This window comes from Panthera uncia, chromosome D4 (assembly GCF_023721935.1).
Source record: "Panthera uncia isolate 11264 chromosome D4, Puncia_PCG_1.0, whole genome shotgun sequence".
NCBI classification, from domain to species: Eukaryota; Metazoa; Chordata; class Mammalia; order Carnivora; family Felidae; genus Panthera; species Panthera uncia.
The window spans coordinates 4,115,989-4,140,681 of NC_064807.1; the positions used below are offsets into that span (position 1 = coordinate 4,115,989).

The window sequence follows — 24,693 nt, forward strand, 5'->3', positions numbered from 1 at the left end:
TCGAGAAAGCGAGACTCCTGAACGCTGGCCCGGAGCTCTCTGATAGCTCTGGTGGCTGCGGGAATAGGAAGGCCACGTGGCCCCGGGACTCACTGAGGAAACAGTGTCTCACAAACCATCGTGTCAGCCTCCTTTTCCTGCTACCTCACCCCTGCAGCTGTTCTTTTAGCTGACTGCACAAAAGAATGTTTGTTCAGGTTTTTTGTACGGTAACGTAAAATCAACCATAAAACAGATACACTAATACATACTTAGTGACCAAATACATTTTGTACCTTTCCTCATAACTAGGAATGTGACAGATAAAAGTAGACTTAAAGTGTACGTTCAGAATATGCTTATCGACCACTCTTTTTCTTAGTTTTAAATTAAAAAAAATTTTAAATTAAAAAATTTCTTAAACTCTTTGGACTCTTTGGAAATTGTAGTCTGTGCTAACCCCTTCTTTTGGGAAACAGAAAAAACTGAGGAGATAAATGGTCTCCAGGTCCAGAGTGAAGGGCAGAGAAGCTTTAAAAGGACCAGCCGGCGCCAGAGAAAGCAGGCGGCGCGTGGCCACCCGCCCCCTGGTGATCCGGGGCATCCTGTGAAATCCCACCACCCCACTGGCCCCCCACAGCCTGTCCTGGTGAGCACATTCCTCTCACTCCTTGAGAAGCTGTCTTATCACCACAGCCCTGTCAGGGTCATAAAGGTCACTGCATCACTTGGCAAACATTTAGGATGTTTTCAGAGTTCTCACTCTCTGCCAGGTCTGGCGTAGGGCTCGGGAATACCAAGGAAACTTCCTCCTCGGTGTTTCCACACATGCACACAGCAGAGTCCCCCGTACCCCCAGGGAGTTGCAGGACGCGTGACTTATTAGCTGCAGTCCCGTGTTTTCCAAGTATTTGACTCTAAACTGGTGGTTCAAAACCTTAAAACAAAATGTTGAAGGCATATTCATTATGTTTTCTTCTCTCTGGAACACAGCGCTCATAATTTTCATCTCACTAAGAGGAAGAGAACTTGAGGGCTCCGGGGTCTCCCGAGTCGCAGACTCTCTACTCTTGCAGCCCGTCCCTGCCCGGCGTCCTATCAGACCGTGCACTGCTGGGATGTGGGACTAGCTACCCAGGGGCTCTGTGTCCTCCGACTCAGAAAGGGGTCCGTCCACATTTCCCACCGGGAGGACTCCTGGTTACACACCAACACACCCTTCCGGGAGTTGCGAAGGCACAGAAAGGCCTGATAAAGAGAAATTATTCGTGAACAAACTGGAAACTTCCCTCAGCGCATGGAAAGGCCATGAGCCCGTCGACATCCCTGCCGTGGCCTAAGAGCAAGGATGCGGCCCCAGAGTCTGGGGCGGGGCTGAGGTCCCCGGAGGGATGCCACTTGGCCTCTGTAGTAAATCAGTGTCATCATCTTGCAGGGGAGGAGGCTGGATGACCTTGCCGCCATGACTCCTCTGCAAGATAGAGCCCGTTGGCTCCGGCCAGTCCCTCCGGAGCAGCCGCACAGGCTTCCCGGAGCCGAGAGTACACGAACACACATCCGAGCGCTGGGCTCTCTACCAGGACTGGACAGCGAGCTCTGGTAGCTAGCTCCAGTGTCAGTAGGGAACTTTCTCCTCTCGTAGGGCCTTCAGCGGCACAGGGGTGGGGTTTCTGGGGCGCGAGTGCCTGTACGCTTACTCCTGTTGGGTCTGTACTACTTACAAAGTGGCTGGGTTTCTGAGAGGAGTCATTGGAGGGTGCAGAACACAAGTCAGTCACTGACCGTGTGTTCACTACAAAGCCAGAAGCTGTGGTTTCCACTGATATAAACTCCCAATGAGCCTGTAAAAGAAAGAGGAAAAGGGAGCCGAGTGTGGCCGCAGGCCAGGACAGAGGGGCTGCCCTGCACCCCGCGCCTCCTCCGTACCTCCTTCCTTCCCTGAAAAGCCCACGGCCCCGAGCTGTCCTTCAGTTCAGCACACAGTTCGGGATACTGCACAGGGCCCTCGGCACGGGGGTGATCTGACTGCACTGTGGGGCAGCTTACGTAACTATTTTCACCGTCCCTCTCCTCTGAAGGGAGGATTTGAATCCTCTCTGCCTTTCGATGGTTTTCTGTGTCTAGCTGAGCCACAAAAGCTGTTGAGGAAACCTACCCATCTACCAATCTTTCTTTTCTTCCCTTTTTTTTTTTTTTTGAGGGGTGGTGACAGGTAGGGGGAGAGAAGCAGAAGTCATTTTTGAAAACTGTACCATGTGATCAAGGGAGAGTTACATGAGAATAACGGTGCCTTGTGAAAGAGCATTCATAAAACAGCAAGGGGACATTTACCTAGCGCTTCTGATGTGCCTGGCCCTGTTCTAGGTGCTTTGTAAGCTCACTTAATTCTCACACCGAGTCTGTGGGGTGGTGCCAGAACCCCCGCTTCGGGCCCCAGAGGCGATCGTGAGTGCGGCTACGTGTTCATACACGGGCATCACTACTTTGCAAGACTGCCGACCTCACGGAAACCCAAACCCCACGGGCTGCGGGAGCACGAAGGGTAGGGGACACCTGGGTTACCAAAGACGTCACATACTGGAAACAAAAAGCAGTGAGATACCTCTCGACATCGATAGAATACATGTCTGGACTAAACTGGAACAAAGTTATCATGAAACCCTAAAGGCAAAGAAACAAAGCCATTAAAGTTGGCCTTTAAAATGGAGGTGCCAGAACAATCTGTTAACGTTCATATTCTTACTACTGGACCAAAATCACAGAGAGAATAGATGAACATTTAATGAGAAAACTTCTTGCTCCTATACCAATTGTTACTAATGTTGTTTTTATTTCCCTTTTCCTTTAAATCCAATTTAGGAGTTAGAATATTTAGAAGTACACTAAGGTCTATTACCCTCTGGAAAACGACTCCTCATACAGTTTCTTCAACAAGATCCTCTCGTTGCTTGAAGGAAGTTTAAAGCAAGCCAGTATCGAATATACATTCCAACCTCAGATGATATGCAAACGACTTGTTTCCTATCCAGGAGAACTCCGGAGAGCGCAGTCCCGTAGCCATGTTCACACTTACTAAAATGCACACTCAGGGGTTCTCTACACAGAACAGTGAGAAGTGAAGCGGACGACTGCGACTCCCTGGGTTTAGCAGATGCTCAGACTCCATACCTGTCAGGAAGTCATGACATACGCTCAAAACTAAACCTGTCCACGGTATGCTCCTCTGTATCGTGCTGAGTTCACAAGCATGGCCCACAGACCCTCTGTGCAAGCAGAAACTAAATTACGGCCTGGGATGGAAGACTCCAGAGACACATGCGGGCTTCCTAACGGGACGGAGGGGGCCGTGCGGCCCCCTCACCCGCAACAGGCATCGCTCTGTGTCCACGGACTGCGATTCTCATCAAGTGTGGCAAGACGCTGGCTCTCGTGGTCTCATGGCTCTTCTGTGATCCCCAAACTCGAGGGCTGCGGGTGGCTCCCCGAAGCCGTTTCCTCACCCCCCTAGGGCGCCTTGCAAAGGAACACTCCAGAACCTTCTCCGAAAGTAGTCCCTCAAGGTAAGCTAAACAGGTCTCTTTGCAGAGATCATCTCTGTGTTCCTCAAAGCGTTACAACAAGTAATTCTCCTGCATATAAACCGTATTTTCATGGTACTAAATAGAACATGATCCCAAGAAATTGTAATGATGTAAAAAATCAGCAAGGAGTGAACAGAACTACATTTCAAACTAATTAAAATGGAAAGAAAACGAACGTCCATTTTGGCACACTTAAAGATCCGTATCCAAACACAAGAGCGGCAAGAATATAACAAATAAGCGTGGGTTGTCCTGAACACACGACTGCGGAGACCAGACGGAAGAAAATCTGCCAGAGTGTTAAGAAGGTCACTTCTGGATGGTGTGCACAGACTTATTCTGCTCACCTTAACTTCCTCGACTTTGTGACTTGGGGCTACAACGGCAAGGTATTTATTCTAAGTGCTGTCACCAAGTGGCATGCCGGGACCCAGGCAAGCCTTCGCAGAGGAGGGGTGCGGTGGGGACTGAAGGCAGCAGACCTGTGCGGCTCGGCCCGCAGCCCCACGACAACAGGGAGGGTCTCCAGAGGCTGGCAGGGGCGGGGGGGGGTGGAGGGGGCGTGGGCACCGGGGCCCAAAGGGCAACGCTGGGAAGAAAGCTCCAGTCTTCGATGCCAGGGCGAGGTGATGCTTTCTTTGGTGAGGTCAGCTGCTGAAGGTTCTGGAGTAAATTAACTCGGCAATCACCATAGGGACATAAATGTACCACGGAGAGGACAGAATCCCAGAGCCCAGTTACGAGACGCCAGATGTGCTCAGGGCGCAGGGAATGAAGTCTGGATTAACAGAGTAGTAGAGGAAACAAAACTGAATTCTAAACGAGAGACGGTTAATCTAAGACAGCCACGTGTCCAAGCATCTCCTCAGTTAATAGAAAAAGTAAACAACTACCTATATTAGCAACCACGTATGTGCTGTCATGCAGCACGTTTACAAGTGAAGAGTATCTTCCTGCCGCCAGAACACTTCTCTCAACCAACAACAATCCTGACTAGTAGAGTGGGGCCATCAATCCATCAGCGGGATCGAATACCTGAATTAGCTATGGGGACCCTGGAGAAGGTTCAAAGACTCAGTTTCCACAACCGTGACATGGGACGAATCTACCTCTTTTGGCTTAATGGAGAAATACAAGGCAATGAGATAATGCCCATCGCAGGACCTCGCGTACAGAATAAACTCAAAGGTCAACTGAATCAGTTTGTATCCTGGAACTGAAAATATTCCAAAGTGTCGCAGGAAAGTGGCAGTGAGTCCTAGGTTTAGGCTTGTGAAAGAGTTTACATATTCCCTAAGTTCCCATTTGGGTCACGGGTTTGGAAGGGTAGCCTTCTGACAGTAATACAAACTCACTAAATGTACACACCAGTATGTATACATCTCTTAGCGTTAGAGCAAACTAATTAAAAATGTTGGCATGCTATCGACCCTTAGGATACTAAATATAGTCCCAGCTAAACTCAGAATAACAAGTTTCATATTCAAAAACCTATGAATGATAATCCACATTGCTGATTATATCTTTGGTTATGGTTGAAAAAATTTTAATATTTCCGTTTTAAATGGTCTCAAAAGAGCAGTTTTTCCATGAAGGTATCTTGAAATACAGTGACATCATATATTTTATCTAGTGCTACAGTTTACTCGCTTTTAATTTGCTGCCCAAATGTGTAATATGTGAGTGATGGCAACACCATAAAAGAATGTCGTTTTTAAAGAAAAAGCTTTGCACAGCTGCTTGTAATAAAATAACCAAACCTCGGAGCAAGGCTGATTAGATAAATATAGTAACACATGCAGAAGTCTGAAATAGATCTGAGAAAAACTCACAGAGGACATTTCCATGACTGTCCTGACAAGTGATTTTTAATAATTAAATGAGCCTATACATGCATATGCATAGTTTTACATAAAAGCTATTTATAATATCCCCTTACGACGTCACAGAATCATAAAACTGTGCATTTCATTTTAAACTCAACTGCTAACTTGGTACACAGAAATCGTTTATAAATGGCCTTTATTATTTAAAGTCGTACGTATAATGAGAATTAACTTAGAAGTCTTATTTTAATTTTCAAAAACAAGCTAAACGCTCATGAAGCAAGGCGCTATAAATTATGTTCCTCTATTTTAAACACAGATAAAGAACAAGGTCTAACTTCTGGCATGTTATCCTCTATTTATAGGAATTAAATACAATTAAATTTAAATCATGTCATAAAAACATCTAGCTTCAGTTTCTCTCATTTTAGAAACAACAGGAATCGATCTCTCTGTAATATACAGAAGTATTTGAAATTGCTTTTGGCTAGTCTATTAAAATCAGTGAGTGGGGCTAAACTGTAAAACAAATACACACCTACCCAGATTGCACCAATTAAGCTTATGTTTTATTTAGTGGCATAAAATAACACTTCATCTAACTCACCCTAAATTAACATTTGCTAATACAACTATGACCCAGATTACTGTGAAACTCTGACACTTCTTGCAAGGAGAGAAGTGGGACTTCCTTTGCCGGCCCCTTGCGACTTCTGCTCCCTGACCCCACATGCCTGAGTCTCTTCCCGCGGTCCGTTCCCACACCAGAGTCATGACGACTTGTTTTCTTTACCTTTATGCTAAGTCTTGAGATCAGGCCTTGTAATTCAGCCAACTTTGTTCTTTGAATCTCCGTAGACATTTCGGAATCACTTGGCCACTTCGCACAAAAAAGGCTAAAGTTGCACTGACCCTATCGATCAATTTGAGGAGAACTGACAATTTTATAATTATTTCACCTTCTGACATATGAGCAAGTGCCATCTCTCCGTTTATTTTGATCATCTTTCGCTTCTCTCTGCCATGTTTGATGGTTTTCGGTGCACAGGTTTCACACACATTTTGTTACATTTATTCCTAAACATGTCATATTTTCATGCTATTGTACAAAAGAGTAACTTATAAAATTTCATTTTGCAATCGTGCATCGCTAGTGTGTACAGAAGTACAACCCATTTTTACGTCTGACCTTGTAGTCAGAGACGCTGCCGGGTTCACTTACTAGTCCTAACGGTTTTTGGTTAAGATCTTCTCTGAACATGATCGTGACACCTGTGAATGCAGGATTTGAATCCTTCTTTCCAATCTGCATGTCTTTTATTTCTTCTTGCCTCACTGCACTGGCTAGAGCCTACCATGCAGTGTTGAGTCTCAGTGATCAGAGTGGACATTCTTGCCTTGTCTCCATTATTAGTGGGAAAGGGTTTAGCTTTTCATCACTGACTGGATTAGCTATCAGTGTTTTATAAAGGCATCTGATCAGATTGAGGAAGTACCCTACTTACCAAATTTAACTAAGAGCTTTTTAAAAATCACGAATCAATGTTGAACTCTGTCAGATGCTGCATACCTGCAAATACTGAGATGATCATACAAATTTTTATTGTTTATATGATTATACGGATTCACAAACGAGATAAATCCTACTTAGTTGTGATGTATTATCTTTCTCTAAATTTCTTTTTATTTGCTATAGAGGTTTACTGATTTTTGACTGACTGAGGACTGGATCTGTGGTGCCCAGAACAGCCCCTGGCACTTAATACGCTTTGACACAATTTAATCGGGGTGGGTAAGTGATAGAGCGAGGGTGCGTGCAACAAACAAGTGGCAGGAGCACGGCCAGACGGAGGTCTTCAAGCTCCTACCATGTAGCGTGACATCAGTGACGCCCGAGTCAGTCATGACCCCCCCACTCCCCGGCCTCTAGCCCCAGCCCGCTGGCATTTCAAACACAAGAAAGCAAAAGACACAAGGAGAAATACAGCCGCAGGCTCCCGGTGCCGAGAAGCAGAAGCTCCCTCCCGCAGCCCCTCCTTCCAGCGCTCACAGTAATGTTCCTGAATGCACATCCGTCAGGGGCTCCTGTGAGGGTGTACCTCCCATACCCAACTTACCTGTTTACAGATTACTGGGTCTGATGTGCTGAAATTGTTAGGAATCATAACATCTGTCTTCACGAGGGATACTAGTCTGTAGATTTCTTTCCTTTTAGCCACCTTTCTCTGATTTGGCAAGAAAGTAATGAGGACCTCATAAAATAAGTCCAGACCTATTCTCCCCTCTTGTGTTTTCTGAACGGACTCAGGTAAGATTGCTAGTGTTTCTTCCTTAAAAGGTTGATAGATTCCATCAGTGAAGCCATCTGGGCCCACCGTTTGGTTTAAGAAAAGCATTTAATCACAAATTCACCCTCTTAAAAAAAATACAGAAGTATTCAGATTTTCTATTTCTTCTAGTATCAGGTTTGGGTTCTCATAGGCCTTTCCAGTTGGTGAATTTCTTGGCATAACGTCATGCATGATATTTTTATTATCCTCTAATAGCTATAGGATTTGTAGTGATGGCCTATCCTCTAATCAGAATATTGATAATTTAGGTCTTCCTTTTTTTGTTTGTTTCTTAATTATCAGGTTAGCTAGCACTGTTAAACATTTTTTTTTCCCTTTTTGCCCCTGGTTTTATTGAGTTTTCTGTATTGTTTGCGCATAGTCCTTCTTCACTAATAAATTCCCTGCTCTTTGTTTTCATATTCAAGTTAGTTAGCAAACTAATTCCCTGCTATTGAAAATAGAGGTTTAGTTCACTGGTCCTAGATCTTTCTTTTTTTCTAATGTAAGCTTTTAAAGCTGTAATTTCTCTTTAAGCATTACTTTCTCACATAAAATTTAATGTTGTTTTCATTTTCACTAAGTTCAAAATATCTCCTATTTCTCTTGTGATTTCTTCACTGACTGTCAGGTGTACTTTGAAGTATATTCTTTTATTTCCAAGTATTTGGAAACTTCCATATAGTTTTCAGTTACTGATTTTTAATTCAATTCTGTTGGGGTAAGAGAATACAGTATGTATTATTTCAATCTTTCAAATTTAAATTAACATTTATTGAGATTTAGTTTATATATTTAACTCCCATATTTCTAATTTTTTTTTTTTTTTAGAATTTTAGGGATTTCTGGGTTTTTTAAATGTTTATTTATTTTGAGAGAGAAAAAGAGCACGAGCAGGGGAGGGACAGAGAAAGAATCCTAAGTGAGCTCTATGCTGACAGAACAGAGCTCGACACGGGGTTCAAACTCACAAACCGCGAGATCATGACCTGAGCTAAAATCAAAGAGTCTGACACTTAACCAACTGAGTCACCCAGGCCCCCCTCCCATATTTCTATTTTGATGAATACTCCATGTACAGCTTCAAAAGAATGTGAATTCTATTGTTGGGTAGAGTTCTCTGAAAAGATCCATTAGGTCAACTTACTTCATAGTGAAGTTCAAGTCTTCTATATCCCCACTAACTTTCTTTCCATTTGCTCCATCAACTATGTAATCTACAGCAAAAATAGCGGATTTCTTTATTTTTCCTTTTAGTTCTAAGAAATTTTGCCTTGTGTGTTTTGAAGTTGTGTTATTATACTCGCTTGCAGGTTCGGGATTTTTACATCTTGTTGAATTCACTCTTGCATGACGATGAAATGTCTCTCCATGACTGGTTAAGATTCCTGGTCCTGAAGCCTAGTTTTATGGGATGTTAAGCTCATACCGTTAGCACGGCTTATCTTCTTCCATCCTTTTCGTTTTAACCTATCTGTATCTTTAAAGTGTGTGCGTGTTTTTTTAAGTTTATTTATTTACTTTCAGAGAGAGTGAGAGCAAGAGCGAGCACGGGCTGGAGTGTGAAAGGCAGAAAGAGAATCCCAAGCAGGCTCTGCATTGTGAGCGTGGGGCCGGACACGGGGCTCGAACCTACAAACTGTGAGATCGTGACCCGAGCCAGATCGAGAATCAGATGCTTAACAGACTGAGCCACCCAGGCACCCCTGGGTGTTAAAGTGTGTCTCTTATAAATAGCATATAAATGAGGCTTACTTTTTTAAGCACTCTGACAGTCTCTGCTTCTTAATTACACTGTATGGAAAAATTTACATGAAATATAATTACCAACATGGTTAGGTTTAAATTTACCATCTTGATTTGTGTTTTCCATTTTTCTCATCTGACTTTACTTGTTCTTCTTTTACTGTCTCCAAGATTGATCACTTTCAAGTATTCCATTTTATCTTCACTACTGGCTCATTCGTTGTATGTAAAGTTCTTTTAGTGGTTGATCTCAAGTAGCCTTTCTCAAATAGAGTTTTGTGAGAATAAAGCTAACAGGAAATGATATGAATGAGTATTTTTAAATATCCCAATGACAGTATATAGCTCTTAGATGCAAAGAACAGAAGATACAATAAAGAGCTTTAGTTTTTATCAAATATGAAAACACTTTGGTCATTCTTTTGTCAAGTATTTCTTCTTTCCCCACCTGCACTGCGCTGTGACTGCAGGTAAAATCTATTAGACCACCTGATACTACTCCACAGGACACTGAGGTTCTATTCATTTTCTTAAACCTTAAAAAAAACCATTTTTTAAAGTTTTATTTATTTATGCAATCTCTACACCCAGCATCGGGCTTGAACTCATGACTCTGAGATCAAGAGTTGCATACTCCACGGATTGAGCCAGCCAGGTGCTCCTACACTTTTCATTTCTTTGTGTGCGTTGGTTTTGATTTTCTACTTCTGTGTCTTCAAATTCACTAACTTTTCTTCTGTAATATCTACTCTGCTATTAATTCTGCCATTTTTTTTTTTCATTTCAGAGACTGTAATACGTAGCCCTTGAAGTTCTACATGGTTCTGTTTTATACCTTGCAATTCTCTCATTATGCTCATTTTTCTTTTAAATCCTTAAGGACCAATACAATCAAGTGTTTTGAAGTCCTTTTCTGCAAATTCCATCACCTCTGTTGTAATCTGTTTCTTTCTGTTCACTGCTTATTCTCCTGCATCACATTTTTTTCTGTTTCATTGTGTCTACTAATATTTGATTGGTTGCTAGACATTATTTGACTAAGTTGTGTCCCACATTTTGTTGTTTTCCTTTAAAGCATATTGGGCTTTGTACCACAGGCAATTAAGTTCTTTGCAAAACTGGTGGGTCTTTGCAAGGTTTGTTTTTAAGCTCTGTTAGGGCAGGTGTAGAAAACTTGTTATTTTACGGCTAGTTTGGCCCTCCTACAGCATAATCCTTCCAGATATCCACTTAATTCAGAGTGTGTCCTACAAAGCCTCTCAGAATTTGGAACTTTTCCAGTCTCTCTTTATGAAGTCTGGGAATTATTCTTCTTAATTAGTTAATTAGACCAGTTACCTGGTCATTCTCCATCTGGCCTATGAAAGCACATCCTAGTATTCAGCAACAAACTCAAGGTCACCCGTTTCTGAAGTTATTCTTCTGTGTAATCACTTCCTCTCCTGTACTGTTCCCCACATGCTTAATCCATTTCAGCTTCCCATAAGACCATTTCAGACTGCTTGGGTTTTACTTCTTGGAGTCTAGAAAATGCCTCTAGGAAGAAAGCTGCGGTGATTTTAGGGCTTTCCTTGACTGTTTTATCTCAGGATCACAATCTATAGTGATAGTGTACTATCTATATCCAGTTGTTTCATCTATCTGCCCAAGTTTCTAGTTTATTTAAGGTGGTTTATTTAAGGAAATCTGGTCTCTGTTACTCCCACTGTGGCTAGAAACAGAACAAGGATACACTCTGAACTGGACATACGACTGAAGCTTTGAACTGAGCTAAACTGAGAGGAGTCTTTCTCTTATAAGAAACAAAAAGTGACTAGAAAGTTACTGAATCAATCGAGAATTCATTAGCAGATGGAAAAGAAGATTTTAAAAAGCTCAGTAAGGCCAAAAGTAAAGAGAAATACAAGCATGTCCGGCTTATATTCCACTGGGTTCATACTTTTCAACGTACTCCTTAGTTCTCTAAATATATTTTTTTGCAAAATGTTATCAAAATACATCACAGTTACCTGAAATATCTTTAAAGGGTACTTCGTATACTGATTGCCTGCCAGCCTTAAATTTGTATTAGTCACGTTCCTATAAAATTTAGTGTAACCTGAGACAATTTGCGTTGAATCTACTTCCCAAAAGCAACATTTTAACAGAGCATTATATTCCTAATCACGGAGAGGTTACTTGAGGATAGAAGGGTCATTTACAAGAAGTAGCAAAGACCTGGGCTGGTTGCCATGGTCTTTTTCCCCTCAAACACAGTTAATTAGACAGTATTATTTCCAGCGAACATAGAGGTGGCCTCCAGGACTCTCACCACGGTAAGTCAGCACATGAGAGTCAACTTAACAGCCACTCGTGCCCTATTTCAAATACCAGCCAAACGTAAAGGGCAGGTGCATGGCCCAGGCACTGTTCTGAACCACCTTACATATGTTACGTCGTTTAACTCTCACAAAACAGTGTGGTGTTGGTACTTCCACGAGCTTCGGCTAATGATGACAAAACTGAGTCCCACAATTAGTGGGGAAGCTAAGATTCAAATCTAGGTAGTCCAGTTCCAGAGTCCATGTTCTTAATTACTGTAACAAAGACTGGCAAACCGTGGCCTGCGGGCCAGCTGCCTATTTTGTGCATAAGAAGTTGTTTGGGCCAGGATGAGGGAATACATCCAGCTTTTGGAAAGAGTCACAAAGTAAGAAGGCCCCGACGAGAACTCTGCTTGGGGAGGGACAAGTGGGACTCATCAATCCCAAGTAAGGGAACATAAGAAATGTACAGCCATGGCAACAGATGTCTTTCCTGAGTGCTTGGAGGCCCTTTGGTTGTGCTGATGTTTCTGCACAGTGTGTCTACGTTTTGAGGTTATCCACATGTTCTTTCTAGTTAACGTGACGTAGGTTTATCTTCGGAATGGAGAACGAACAGCACCAGGACTGCAAACACATCTTCCCTTTTGAGTCAACCTGGAAAGGACCTTGTGGCCCATCCTCACTCCCAACACCTTGCTTACCAAACAGGATATTATTTGTCATCGGCGTACTCAGTCTACCGGATTCTGGGCTGAAATTCGAATCTATTACAATAAAAGTAGGCTGAATTTGCTTATACGCTATCCGCACAACTGACAGTTACAGAAGCACAAATGTTTTCAGGGGGAAAAACTGTTAGGGTTAGTAATGGAAACAAGAGTTACTCACTCAATGTGTTGTTGTTGCTGTTGTTGTGGTCCAAAGTGATGACTCAGTTTAAAAAGCCAGGAGCAAAGCGAAAGTTTCATATTACTTTGTTTGCTAAGGTCACTGTCACACTAATTCAGTCAATTACTTAAACGGTTTAGTCTCTTTGGTAAAACTTCACTACAGGTCTGGATTAGTGAAACACTAAATTGGGAAATATTTTTAAATGTTTTGTTTTCTCAAAATATGCACATGTAGAACAAATCTAACACAAAAGAATTTATGTGTTTCCACCCTTCCTGCCCACCCTGAGTCCCATTCTCCAGAAAAAAATTTGACCGTTTTTTGTTCCTCTGACAGTTATCTCTACAACTCAAAAAAATGAACATATTTAGGTTTCCAGGTTGAATAACCTTACATAACGTCTACTGATTTTCCTAGATTTAAAAATCAGAATTTAACTCATCTTCACCGACCTTCAACTATGACTCTCAATTTTGAGCCCTTCTAATACTAACTGCGATTTTAAGTAAACGGAATACAAATTCCCGTTCTGACAAGCCGGCTCTGGATGCTGGAGTCGCCACACTTTTCCTCTAATAGTGTGAAGACGGTAACCATTCATACCTGGAAGTAAACAGCACCCAAACCTTCCGTGTCGCAGACTTGTTCTAAATGTTGACAATCCACAACCAGCATCTACATTACAATATATACGTATCATTTAATGCCAAGCAAAGGGGTGCGTCAAAATTACATTGAATTCTTTACAAACAAATGCAACGGCGTGACCTCCTGACCACTCCAAGAATAAAAAAATTCTAGTTTTAGGACTGAGGGGACCTACTTTTCCCACTGATCACTTAAAACCATGGCCTTTCTTCTGACAGGCCCCAACTGGAATTCTTCCTAAGTCTCGGAAGGCAGGGCTGGGGGGGCCCTCAGAAGCCTTGTGCCCCAGCTCCACTTCGGACGCTGTCGTCTGGACCTGGTTCACAGCCGGTGCTCTTGCACTGGCTGCTCAGGTAGGTTGGTTACTCCGTGTCCTGAGGGCCAAGGCTGTCTTTCTTGGATACTCTCCCGTTTTGCTGGGGTGCACACTCAACCATCTTCTCAAGAAGGGTCCTTGGGAAGCTACCTTATCTAGTCCTCGTACATCTCAGTATGTCTTTATTCTGCTGTCACAACAAACAGTAGTTTGTCAGATACTGAACTGAGTCGGTTTACCTTCGGATCCCGTGGGCAATACCTAGGGCATCCAGTACCACTGATGAACACTTTGACGCCAGTCTGACGTTCCTTCACACATGGAGAACTTGTCTTTCTTCCTCTCTGAACATTTTTGCAATCTTACCTTCCTCCTTAAAGCACTGAAATTTCACAAAAACATACCCACGGGTGTCTTGTTTTTATTAATCATGCTGGATCTCGGTGGGTCCCTTTAATACAGAGACACATACCTCTCCTGCCTCTGGAAATTATCTTCCTTTACTTTTTTGATAATTTCCTCTCTTTCTTTTTCTCTAACTTCTATTAAGCCAAATACCAAACCTCACAGGTTCATTTCTCATGTCTCTGTTCTTGCATTTTGTTGGTCTTGGCTCTCCATTTTTGGGAAGATTACTTCACTTTATTCCCTCATATTTTTTTTACTGACATTTCCATTTCAGCAATTCTTTTTAAAAATGAATCTAATAGCCCTTTTATGTAATATCATTGCTTCTGCATTAGCCATTCTCCTTAAGGCCCACCTTTTTCTTTCATGTGTCAAGTGTCATACACTCGATGACCCGTGGGTCTGTATGTTCACTAGAGACGGGAACACAGGAGAACGGGAGTCGCTCTCCTCCACTCTTGCGTCACTGGGTATTTTAGGAAGGCCTCTTCTCTGACTGGAAATTCTGAGCTTATGTGTGACCAAGATAGGCTTTACTTGGCATAGGCAGAAAAGAACCTGATTGGTGAGCAGCAGACCCCAAAGAAGGAGGAGGGCTTTGCAGTGGAACCAAACTCCCCATCAGAAGTCCTATTTTCTGAAGTTAGTTTCCTATCTATGGAAGAATCGGCTTTTGCCCATTTTGCCTGACCTTGCACACCAGCGGCCTCTGCCTCCAGGAGTGCGCACACCTGCGGTGGGAGGGTGGGGTGTGGGGGACTGGGGTGGGCGACAATTGTACACCCGGCCCTTCGACTGTACCTCGTTTTGGGAAACCTCATGTCTAAGTTTCTAAGCTCTAAAACAGCTGCTGACTCTGAGCCCCTGCAGGGGACAATGCCTCCCGCATCTGCACAGGCCCCCTGGCAATACACACAGGCTAGCGCTTTGCAACCCGTCTCATCTCCCAAACCCCAAAAACTTTGTTGAATCTCGTTGGCTGATGACCTCTCTCCCTTTGGTTTGCTATTTATTGGCGGATGGTTGTACCTTTCGTCTCTTTTTGTTTTTAAACATTCTGTGCTTTCATTCTGATGAGGCTTTAAAATGGACAGAGAGCAATTAACAGTGCTCAGTGCCTAGCCTACCTTCTTGACCGGAAGCCTTCATCATTTTTAAGCTTATAATGGAAAGTTACAATGACACACAAAAATAGGACACCGTAATGAAATGTCATGTGCTAATGACTAACTTTCCAGAATATTTTAAGCAAGTAACATTTGATAACTTGTGGCCTCTACAACAATAAACTCTATTGAGCAAAGTCCTCTGTGACCGACCTATAAGGATGAGAATTACACAATACGTAGAAACTGCTTTGTAAGAATGAGTGTGTTGTATAATTTGATTTTGTAATCAGGTCAAGAGTTCCTTGCAGTATCTGTTACATGGGCTCTCACAGAAAAACTGCCCAGAAGGGGACACAGGACACAGTCAATCCTCTTCTGTAACAAGTAAGAGCGGCCCAGGAATCAGGTGTATGTGCTCATAGGTCTAGAGGCACATGAAGTCACCGGCTAGGGCAACCCCATCTTGTCCACCAAGTTAACAGCAATCGCCAGAACCCCCTCCCTCTTTTTAACATCTTACTGATAGGTAACTTAAAAGGTATATGCAACTTAATATAAATATTGCTTAGGCTAGACTGCAAACTTCACAGATTGTAAAATAAAATGTGATTTTAGAAAAACCATGAGCCTGTGGCAGACTGCTTGAACACCCTATGCGCACGTGTTCCTTTTTAGGTGTGCTTTGGTGGGAAGTTTGAGAAACACAATGCTGGTCAGGAGCAAAACTAGATTTCCAGCCCCATCATCCTGGTCTCTCGACTCTAAGTCCTGAGAGCAGAACAGGAAGTGTCAGCTTAACCCACCTACGCATCACCAAGACCTAGATTCAGTAATGCAAACACTAGGAAGGTTCGCCAGCTTACAGATGTAAAACTCCACGGAGAAAGGAACACTTATCTGGTACTTCACAGTTTACAAAGCCGTTGTTAAAAGGTGGCAAAGATAATAACCTTTGCAACAGCTTTGCATATGGATATTATCATCACTCTCATTTTACAAAGAAAGGAAAGCTCAGAGACCTAAGTAGCTGGCCATCATGAGTAACCTGCCACAGTTAGTAAATGACTTAAGCCCAGTCCCGTTTACGCCCAAACTTTCGCAGTGCAGCATGCAGCCGGTCTCCTGCCTTGACCATTCACCTGTTCCCTTTGCGTGGCGTCTGGTTCTTGTTTGATGGCCGTAATAGGCAAGGAGAATAATCCAAGGTTTTCATATGTGTGCTTTCAGCTGCTTGCATTTTCCAATTCCTTTGGGCCTCACCTACTTGCCCCCGCAGTGCTCCCCAAGCGGAGAGTGGATGAGAAGCTACCGGTGGGCATGTGTACCCTCCCTCCTTGGTCGTGGCTGAAACTAAAGAGATCAGCACCTTCAACTTCCAGTTGGTGCCCAAACAAGCCTGTGTCTCACACTGGTTCACAGAGAAGAGGCAAGTGAATGTCTCCACCTCCCCTTCCTGCTCTCTTCCCTACTCTGGAGGCTCCCCTCCTCCTCCTCGGGCCACTGCCCTAGAAGGACAGCAGTGTGGTAATGGCTGGTTCTGTCCCCTCCACCCAAATACCACACTCCTGCCCAGAAGCCCTGATCCTGGACTCACAGGTCGGTCCCGCCGTCCCCCAGCTTCAGCGACACGCCGTCCTGGTTTTCAGACATCGACGCCAGCTGACTCTGAGGACGCCCTCCAGGAAGGTAGGATGAGGATCAGACCAGAAACCAACGGAGCCAACCTCCCCTTAACAATATCACCATCAGGGTTTCCTCATGCAGAGCACGGTTTCTTTCTCTTAGACAGCACACACTACTTCTCCAAGGTTTGAATTAAGTGGGGCTCCAGCACGATCCACAAGCCTCTCCATCCCGTGTAACAGTTCGATAATGAAAACATCCTCTTTGCTTACAGTCAACTCACCGACTTAATTCACTCCTGCACTGGGAAGGGTGCAAAACTTGAAGTGTCTGCAAACGTCACGAATGTGCAAAGAGCCCACACGTACACGTTCACGCTGAGAATGGGACACTTCATACGCGGACTGTTGTAAAACCCCAAGCTTCTATTTTTATGCAATTATACCCGTTGCCACCAGGTCACAGTCTTCTTTTGAAGGCCGGGGCGCCTCTCCAGCGCAGGCACTGCTGCATTCTAGGTCTTGTGAAAACTCCACACTCGCTCAGTGGCGAGGAGTCTAACTATATCCAAAGACACCGCGCATAATCCAACAGCTACGCCTGGGAATAAGACGGACCGTGACAGGAGACGCTCCCCTGGGCGTTCTTCCACCCGGGTCACCTTAGAGGTGACAGGACTCAGACAATACACTCTTCCCGAATGTCTGAGAAACTATTCCCCCGAGCCCCTTCGTAAGAGACGGCTTGGCCAGCGGAGTGGCTATCTGCCCAGACGGCCGAATGCAGAGGGCTGTGAGACAGTCGGACGGTGACCTGGTACTAAACCGCGCAGTGACAGAGCTAAACAGAAACACAGCTTCCATTCCACTCGTTCATAACGACTGCAAAAAACACTCCGTTTCTTTTCAACACACAATTCTTCCAGCAATACCTTAGTTTTAGTTGGACACCAACGCCTTCAATGATAACAGTATATTTTATTCTATGTGATGAATATTAAAATGTCATGCTTCCGGTTCAGTCACCTTACAGGTTTAGCCCTAAAACTGTCACTTATAATTACAAGAGGGAAAATAAAGTATTTATTGTACTTATTTTTTCAATTACATTATACAGAAATTAGGTGGAGGGAACACTTGATTTCAGCAGCCCCTTCACAACACACACCATCCAACAACTATCTGGCTTTAAATACTGGGGCACTGGGAAGAGTTCCTAAGAGTTTACATACAAGTCAGCAAACAAATGCCTTTCAGGTCTGCTCTCCAGACCTGTCCAAACCATATCTTTAAACACTAAATTACAAGGGAAACCAAGTGTCTGTCGGGCGGGGCCCACGGGCAAGTGGAAGGGATCTGAGCCACAAGCCGTAGGAGCCACAAGGACACTTCCACTAAAAATAAAATTTCACTTCAGCCTAGTAAAGGTTATGCTTCATTAGCCAAGCCATGTTCTCATGAAGGTGATAAGCAACTAAAATGGACTCTGATTAGCACAAGAACAGGGGGGATTTCTGGAAGAATCTCAGAGAATCAACGAGGACTCTGGAAGGTGACAGGCAGTCACCAGGCAAACACAACCAGCAATGACATAGTCAGACCCATGCTGGGGTGAGGGGGGGGGGGTGCCTCTACCGGTCCCTGGAGAGTCCTGAGGAAGAGCCTCCCCCCGCTGCCGCACCCTGGAGTTCAAGGTTCCTATGGAGGGGGGGGGCAGGGAAGGGGGGGGAGGGGGAGCGAGCACCCTCTGGCTCCCTCCTTAGTGCAAACATGCCCAATGTTCTACTGGAAACTGGGGTGTTTTCAGGAAGGGGAATGGATACCAAACAGCTGAAAGCAACAAATGTCTACTATCGACGATCAACATCTAGCAATACTGAAATGTTTCTCAGTGTGAGTAAATCAATACACGTAAGCATATTCACACGGCCATGGCTCTCAAAGGACTCAAGCTAGATGCTCCCTACAGGGTAGTAAAGGAATAAACACCTTCTGTTTGGGCTCTACCTAGAATTTTTGTCCAATTCAGATTGTGATCCATGTGAATAAAGAACCAATCTGGGACAGACTCAGGGGTAGCCTACCAAGTGCCATATGTAGTTAACTGTCAAATCAAACACTGTCGTTATTCACCCACGAAAATAGACTTGCGTACGATCCAAATAAATTTGCAAACTGATATTCATCACCGTGATACAGAAAACACGCTTGTCTCAATGCTTTTTAAAAGACCTAAATTTCATGAAGATTAAATATTATTATAGAAAACTCAATCCTTCCAATCAAAAAGGAAAGAGAAAGTAAACATTCTAACATGAACAAACTGCATAATGTATACACCGGAATTCACAGATCTAGAAAAACCTAATGTATAAATCGGATGTAAAAACACTAATGTATAAATTGAAATTCATAGATCAAAAAAAAGCTACATATTAACAGTTCAAAAAGGATATATGTACACATGTATAAATCTTTATTAGAAGGATGTCTCAAAACACTTGTCTAAAACGATAACGTTTCTAAGTTCCCACCTCCAAATGCTCAGTTCTACAGAACCCAGAAACCCACTTACATAGAGGGACTCGGGATTTAGCTGAAAGCACTTCTGTTTGTCTGCTGGAAATGATGCAAAAAGTGAATGTGAACTCACAGCAGCATCCGTCCAAACCCTATCATGAAATACTCTGCAACACGTTAAATACAAAAGAGCGTGCTTCCAAATGGTGGCTGCGGTATGTGCATTTGCTCGCAGACACGTTACTGCGTGCAGCCGGCACTAACCTTCCCGAAGCTTCAATCGAGGCCTGACAGCTACCAGTTCCAGTTCGCACGGGGTAATTAGAGCAAATGGCGGCTGGGCTTAATGTTCTGCTATTTCTTTTCGTTCTGGAATGTAATCAACAAGATATTAAGATCGCTTCTGCTCAGCTTTTGTTTAATCTCCACGCTGACAGAAATAGACATTCAATCGTCGGGCACCGAGCGACGAGGGCAGGTGCTCAGTCGGGTTCTCCCGACGGCCGTCCCCACAATCGAGGTCCTCACGCTTTCTGCAGGACGGCATCTCTTCGCCGTCTGACAGGGAGACAGAACCTTCACGGGGCCTCCGCTCCTCCGCACCTCCTAGGCTTCTGGACATCTCCCGCGCCAATGTGTGCGCATCAGGGTGACCTGCTCTCGCGGGTCCAGGAAGGAAGAGCTGCGGCGGCTGCCCCCCGTGCTGCGCTACCGTAAAACCCGGTGCTCCCACACGGCTGTGGTGTGGCAGGACAACTCAAGGACACGTGAGGATGGCGAGCGTGCGGCCCGGATTTCACAGGCATGTGCCGGCGTTCTTCACGCATTGGAGTGTTAACTCTCCCGTCCTCATGGAGACTGTACAAACGCGTGTGTATTTAATCCCCTTACCCCCACACTTGCTGTGAGCGCTCTGTGCAGCCTCACTCCTTCCTGGGCCTCCGGACCGTCCCATGACACCAGCACTGTCCCCACTCTGCCGTGAGACCGCCGGGACATCTCCGCCATCCTCCCGGGTCGTCCCTCACCTCCCAACGCCGACGGCCCTCAGCTCAGCACTCCCCGCACTTCATTCTGTCATCAGATTTACTGCCATCAAACGCGACTCCGTATTTTATTTGTCAGTCCGCCTCCTCGAACTACAATCCGTGAAGGCAGAGGTCTGGTCTCTTGTTTCCTGCTCTATTTCTCCAGCCACTACAAGCACCGAATACACGGTAAGTACTCAGTAAAACACTCGAACGACAGATGAATACATGTCACAGACTTGTCAACCAAAAAGAATACTGGAAAACCAGTTCAGACATCCTAGGCACACAGCATACCCTAAAGAAAAAGGAGAACAAAATTCTGAGTACATAACATTTGCACCTGAACCTCAACTAACTTCGTCCGTTGACGTGGAGGTTGATGGACAGAATAAATGGCCGGTTGGGTCAGGCTCTGTGGCTGTTGGCAATGGAAATCAACACAAAAAAAGAAATTTACTAGGTTTCTGAGTGACTCCAAGAATTACCAGCAATGCTGAAGGATGACGTTCGAAAACACATAGGCAGCAAGACTACCCTACACAGGAGGACAGGCCCCCACACCAGAGGCCACCTCCAGTAAGAACTCTGCTGCCTGGGACTTGGACAAAGACCACAGCACTGGAAGGAAACCCCCCATCCACTGCCCCAACCTCTGAGATCAGGTTTCAACACAAAATCTTGAGCAGAAACTTCAGCTAGCAGACACCCTCTCAGACCCATAGAGCAGGGACCCAGACGTGGAAGGGGACCCAGACGCCCGGGAAGCCAAACAAAAGCAAAACAGGTTCATCACGATAGAGGAGTAAAACACACTTCCGTCAGTGGAACTAGCAAAGAGGAAGTTCTTCCTTGGAAGGCGTAAGTGCCCCAGTATCTGCACTGCAAAGGCCTCTGCCATACTTGACTAGTAGTAGAGTAGTGACAAGTTCATTCTCGCACCGGGCGGGAGAACGAAAATCAATATTCCAAACTTCACGTGTTTGAATGGCCATTTCAAGTGGCATTAGAAATGCTACACCTACTTAAGGTTGCACAAGATAAAGGTACCACTAAAATATTTTAAACCCTCCCTGTCTTCGTAACTCAACAGAAATGTTTTTAAAAGCATCAGAAATGACATGAATGTGTGTCCATTCGTGAAGCGAATCATCAAAAAATTATCACACAGCGACCCAAATAGCGGGGACTGGGAGGGGGTGACAGCTCCGGTTACAGAGCAATCACTGACTCACAGAAATTCGGCTGTTCGCATTTAAGAAGAGTCTGAGCTCTTGGACTAACACTCTTTCTACAGCTTTAATTTTGTGCAGCCACAAATTAAAGTCACTCCTGAATCTGACTCTACTCTCTTTTCTCTCTTCTAGGAAGTGTGAAAGGGCTGGCCAGGTACACTTGAGTTTAAGAAAGACAATCTGTTCCTTTCTTCTTCGGCCTCCTCAGGCTCCAGTGCTGTGCACACAAAGCCCTCTCAAGGTCTGCAGAGCAGGGCAACGGTTTTGACACGCTCCCTGGAATCTCAAGAATGCATCCCCATGGGCACTGAAATAGGCCTAGTTTAAAACAAACTATACCAAGGAAAGCAACAGACACAGAATACAAATGTGCTAAACACAAACAAACAAAGAACAAAAAACTAATCCAAAGAACATGTAAACATAATTTCGGGGTATGCCTCTTAAAACTCCTAGAAAATACAACATTAAAAAAACAAAAACAAAAACAAAAACCCGCTTGGCTTCATTCAAGGAACATTTACTAAAAACACCTACCATTTAGCACACAATGGGGCTGCAGCCAGCCCACCAAATGGACCAGTTCCTTCCCTGGGCACACACACGCAGGGTGCGGGGACACATGGAGGGCAAGATCACACCAGCAGAGATACAATTTGTTAAATCAACTAAACAAGGCCATGTGACTGACGTGGCTCCAAAGCCCTGGGAGCCCATGTAAGCAAACCAAAACCTAAGCCCATCAGTGTCTCGAGATTACAAAATCGGGGTGCCTGCGTGGCTCGGTTGGTTGAGCGCCAACTTCAGCTCAGGTCGTGATCTCGTGGTTCGTGGGTTCGAGCCACATCACGCTCTGTGCTGACAGCTGGGAGCCTAGAGCCTGCTTCGGATTCTGTGTCTCCTTTTTCGGCCCCTCCCCCGCTCGCTCGCGCTCTCTCTCGCACTCAGTCTCTATCTCAAAAATAAAAATAAAACATTAAAAACAATCAAACTGCCGCCATTTATTCCTTCCATCAGCGCAATACCATAATCGAATACTCGGGACTATTATCACACTTTATAGATTAGGAGCCAGAAGCACAGAGAAGCAAGCAAGTCAGTTTCCCCAGGCCACAGAGCAAGGATTCAGCCCACTCCAGGGCCACGCTAGGTGAGGTTAGTGGTTTTACAATAGCTCATATTTTCTCCATCTCTTTCTGAAACACTGAACTAATTAATATGTGACTGATTTCAAAGAAGCTCATTTTAACTCTCAGGTATTTTAGTAACCACAGATGATTAATTTTAGAGGAGTCCTCTGATTATTCCCTATTTTTTTCAAGTACTGGCTTCTGGCTGTGAATGAACAGGGAACTTCCCTGATCATGTTTAAAGTTGGCCACAGTAAGGCAGAATTCAAAAATACACATATTAGGTGAATATTCTGAACTGCCTGAGCCGTGGATCCTGTCATGGCATCAGGCAGAAGTTTGCTTAATAAAAACACTCGGCTTCCCTAAGATAACTGTTTCAACAGGCCAAACCTGCAAGCTGAACAGAGACCCCGTAACTTGTCATCTAACAGGGGGACCAGGACCATTTCCAGATACTTCTTCTGCCTCTGAAATGCTCATGACCAAGTGTAATTATTAACAGGTCAAGGAATAAATTAATTCCAGGGCACTGGAAATTATGTTCATGAAACGAACAGTGGCCTTGCTGACATAGCGTCACTATTTCTAGACAGCACACTTGAACATCAAATAAATCTCACATCATGAACATGTGCCAAAAGCTAGTGACCTAGTTTCGTTAGGGTGGGAAAGGAATAGGCAATCTGTCCTTCGAGACCAGTACCAAAATAGCTTCCTAAAGCAGAGCTTCGTGCTCTTAAAAAGTTGTAAATAATTTTTCCATGCAAGAGCAAGAAAAATAGCTAGAGTCAATATCAAATAATGAATTTCATTTGTGTAACCCCATACGTTAAGGCTCGCTCTCACGATGCTCTCTCTATTTTCAAATCTTGGAAAAAATAAAGGATGAGGAGAATTACATAAGCAAGTATTTTCAACATCTAATAATGGCCACACCAGTAGACCAGCATTCTTTTTGAGAAACTCCACAAAGATAATTTGCTAACTCTGGCAATTCCAAAGAAAAATGCAAGTAACAAAACTGTTTTAAGTATATCACACCTACATAAAAATATAAAGAACTACTGAACTAAATCTGGCACAGCAGACACTGGCAAGAGGCAAGAACAATTTCTTTTAGCAGAGACAGGGCAGGAAGCGAGCGTGAAAGACATCAGCACTATGAAACACATTTACCGTGGGGTTTTCTTTCTGAAATAAAGAATGTGGTAAACAGGATAGAATTACCTCTCAGAATTCATTTTATAACAGCTACAAACTTTTTTTTTTTAATTTTTTAATGTATGTTTATTTTTGAGACAGAGAGAGACAGAGCATGAACGGGGGAGGGTCAGAGAGAGAGAGGGAGACACAGAAGCAGAAGCAGGCTCCAGGCTCCGAGCTGTCAGCACAGAGCCCGACGCGGGGCTCGAACTCACGGACCGTGAGATCATGACCTGAGCCAAAGTCGGACGCTTAACCAACCGAGCCATCCAGGCGCCCCCTAAGACACATCTTTTAAATTTGACAGGTAAAATACACAAAAACTAAAAAAATATATATAATTAATAAAATACACTTTATAAAACCTCACCTATACTATACAAACAAAAAGAAATACACTTTCTTTTCGGGGCACCTGGGTGGCTCAGTCGGTTAAGCTTCCAACTTCAGCTCAGGTCACGATCTCTCGGTTCATGAGTTCAAGCCCCGCGTTGGGCTCTGTGCTGACAGCTCAGAGCCTGGAGCCTGCCTGGGATTCTGTGTCTCCCTCTCTCCCTGCCCCTCCCCCTCTCACACTGTCTCTGTCCCTCTCTCTCTCAAAAATAAATAAACATTAAAAAATTTTTTTAAAAAAAGGTCTATATAAGATAAATATATCTGAAAATCTGGGTAACTATACTTCTCCAATAATGTCATTTATTAAAGGAAACTTTTTTTAATGTCAAAATATATCAAGACACACAAAATTAGAACAAAATTTCTAAGACACGTTAATGCCATTATAATCTCAACCATTCCAGAAACTAGATTAA

At 44.0% G+C, this 24,693-nt stretch overlaps 1 protein-coding gene and 1 long non-coding RNA gene across 14 annotated transcripts in view; both read right to left on the reverse strand.

Moving 5' to 3' along the window:
* The window catches only part of AUH (AU RNA binding methylglutaconyl-CoA hydratase), a 454,909-nt gene that overhangs the window by 341,338 nt on the left and 88,878 nt on the right, over positions 1–24,693 (reverse strand). The window lies entirely within an intron of this gene.
* On the reverse strand, positions 453–19,620 carry LOC125924388 (uncharacterized). Of its 2 annotated transcripts, none has more exons than XR_007458375.1 (3): positions 6,892–19,620; positions 2,582–2,640; positions 453–1,820 (listed from the first exon to the last, which is right to left on the reverse strand). It is a non-coding gene; the product is annotated as an uncharacterized LOC125924388 (long non-coding RNA). The 2 variants fall into 2 exon arrangements; XR_007458374.1 differs by having other exon boundaries at positions 1,906–2,640.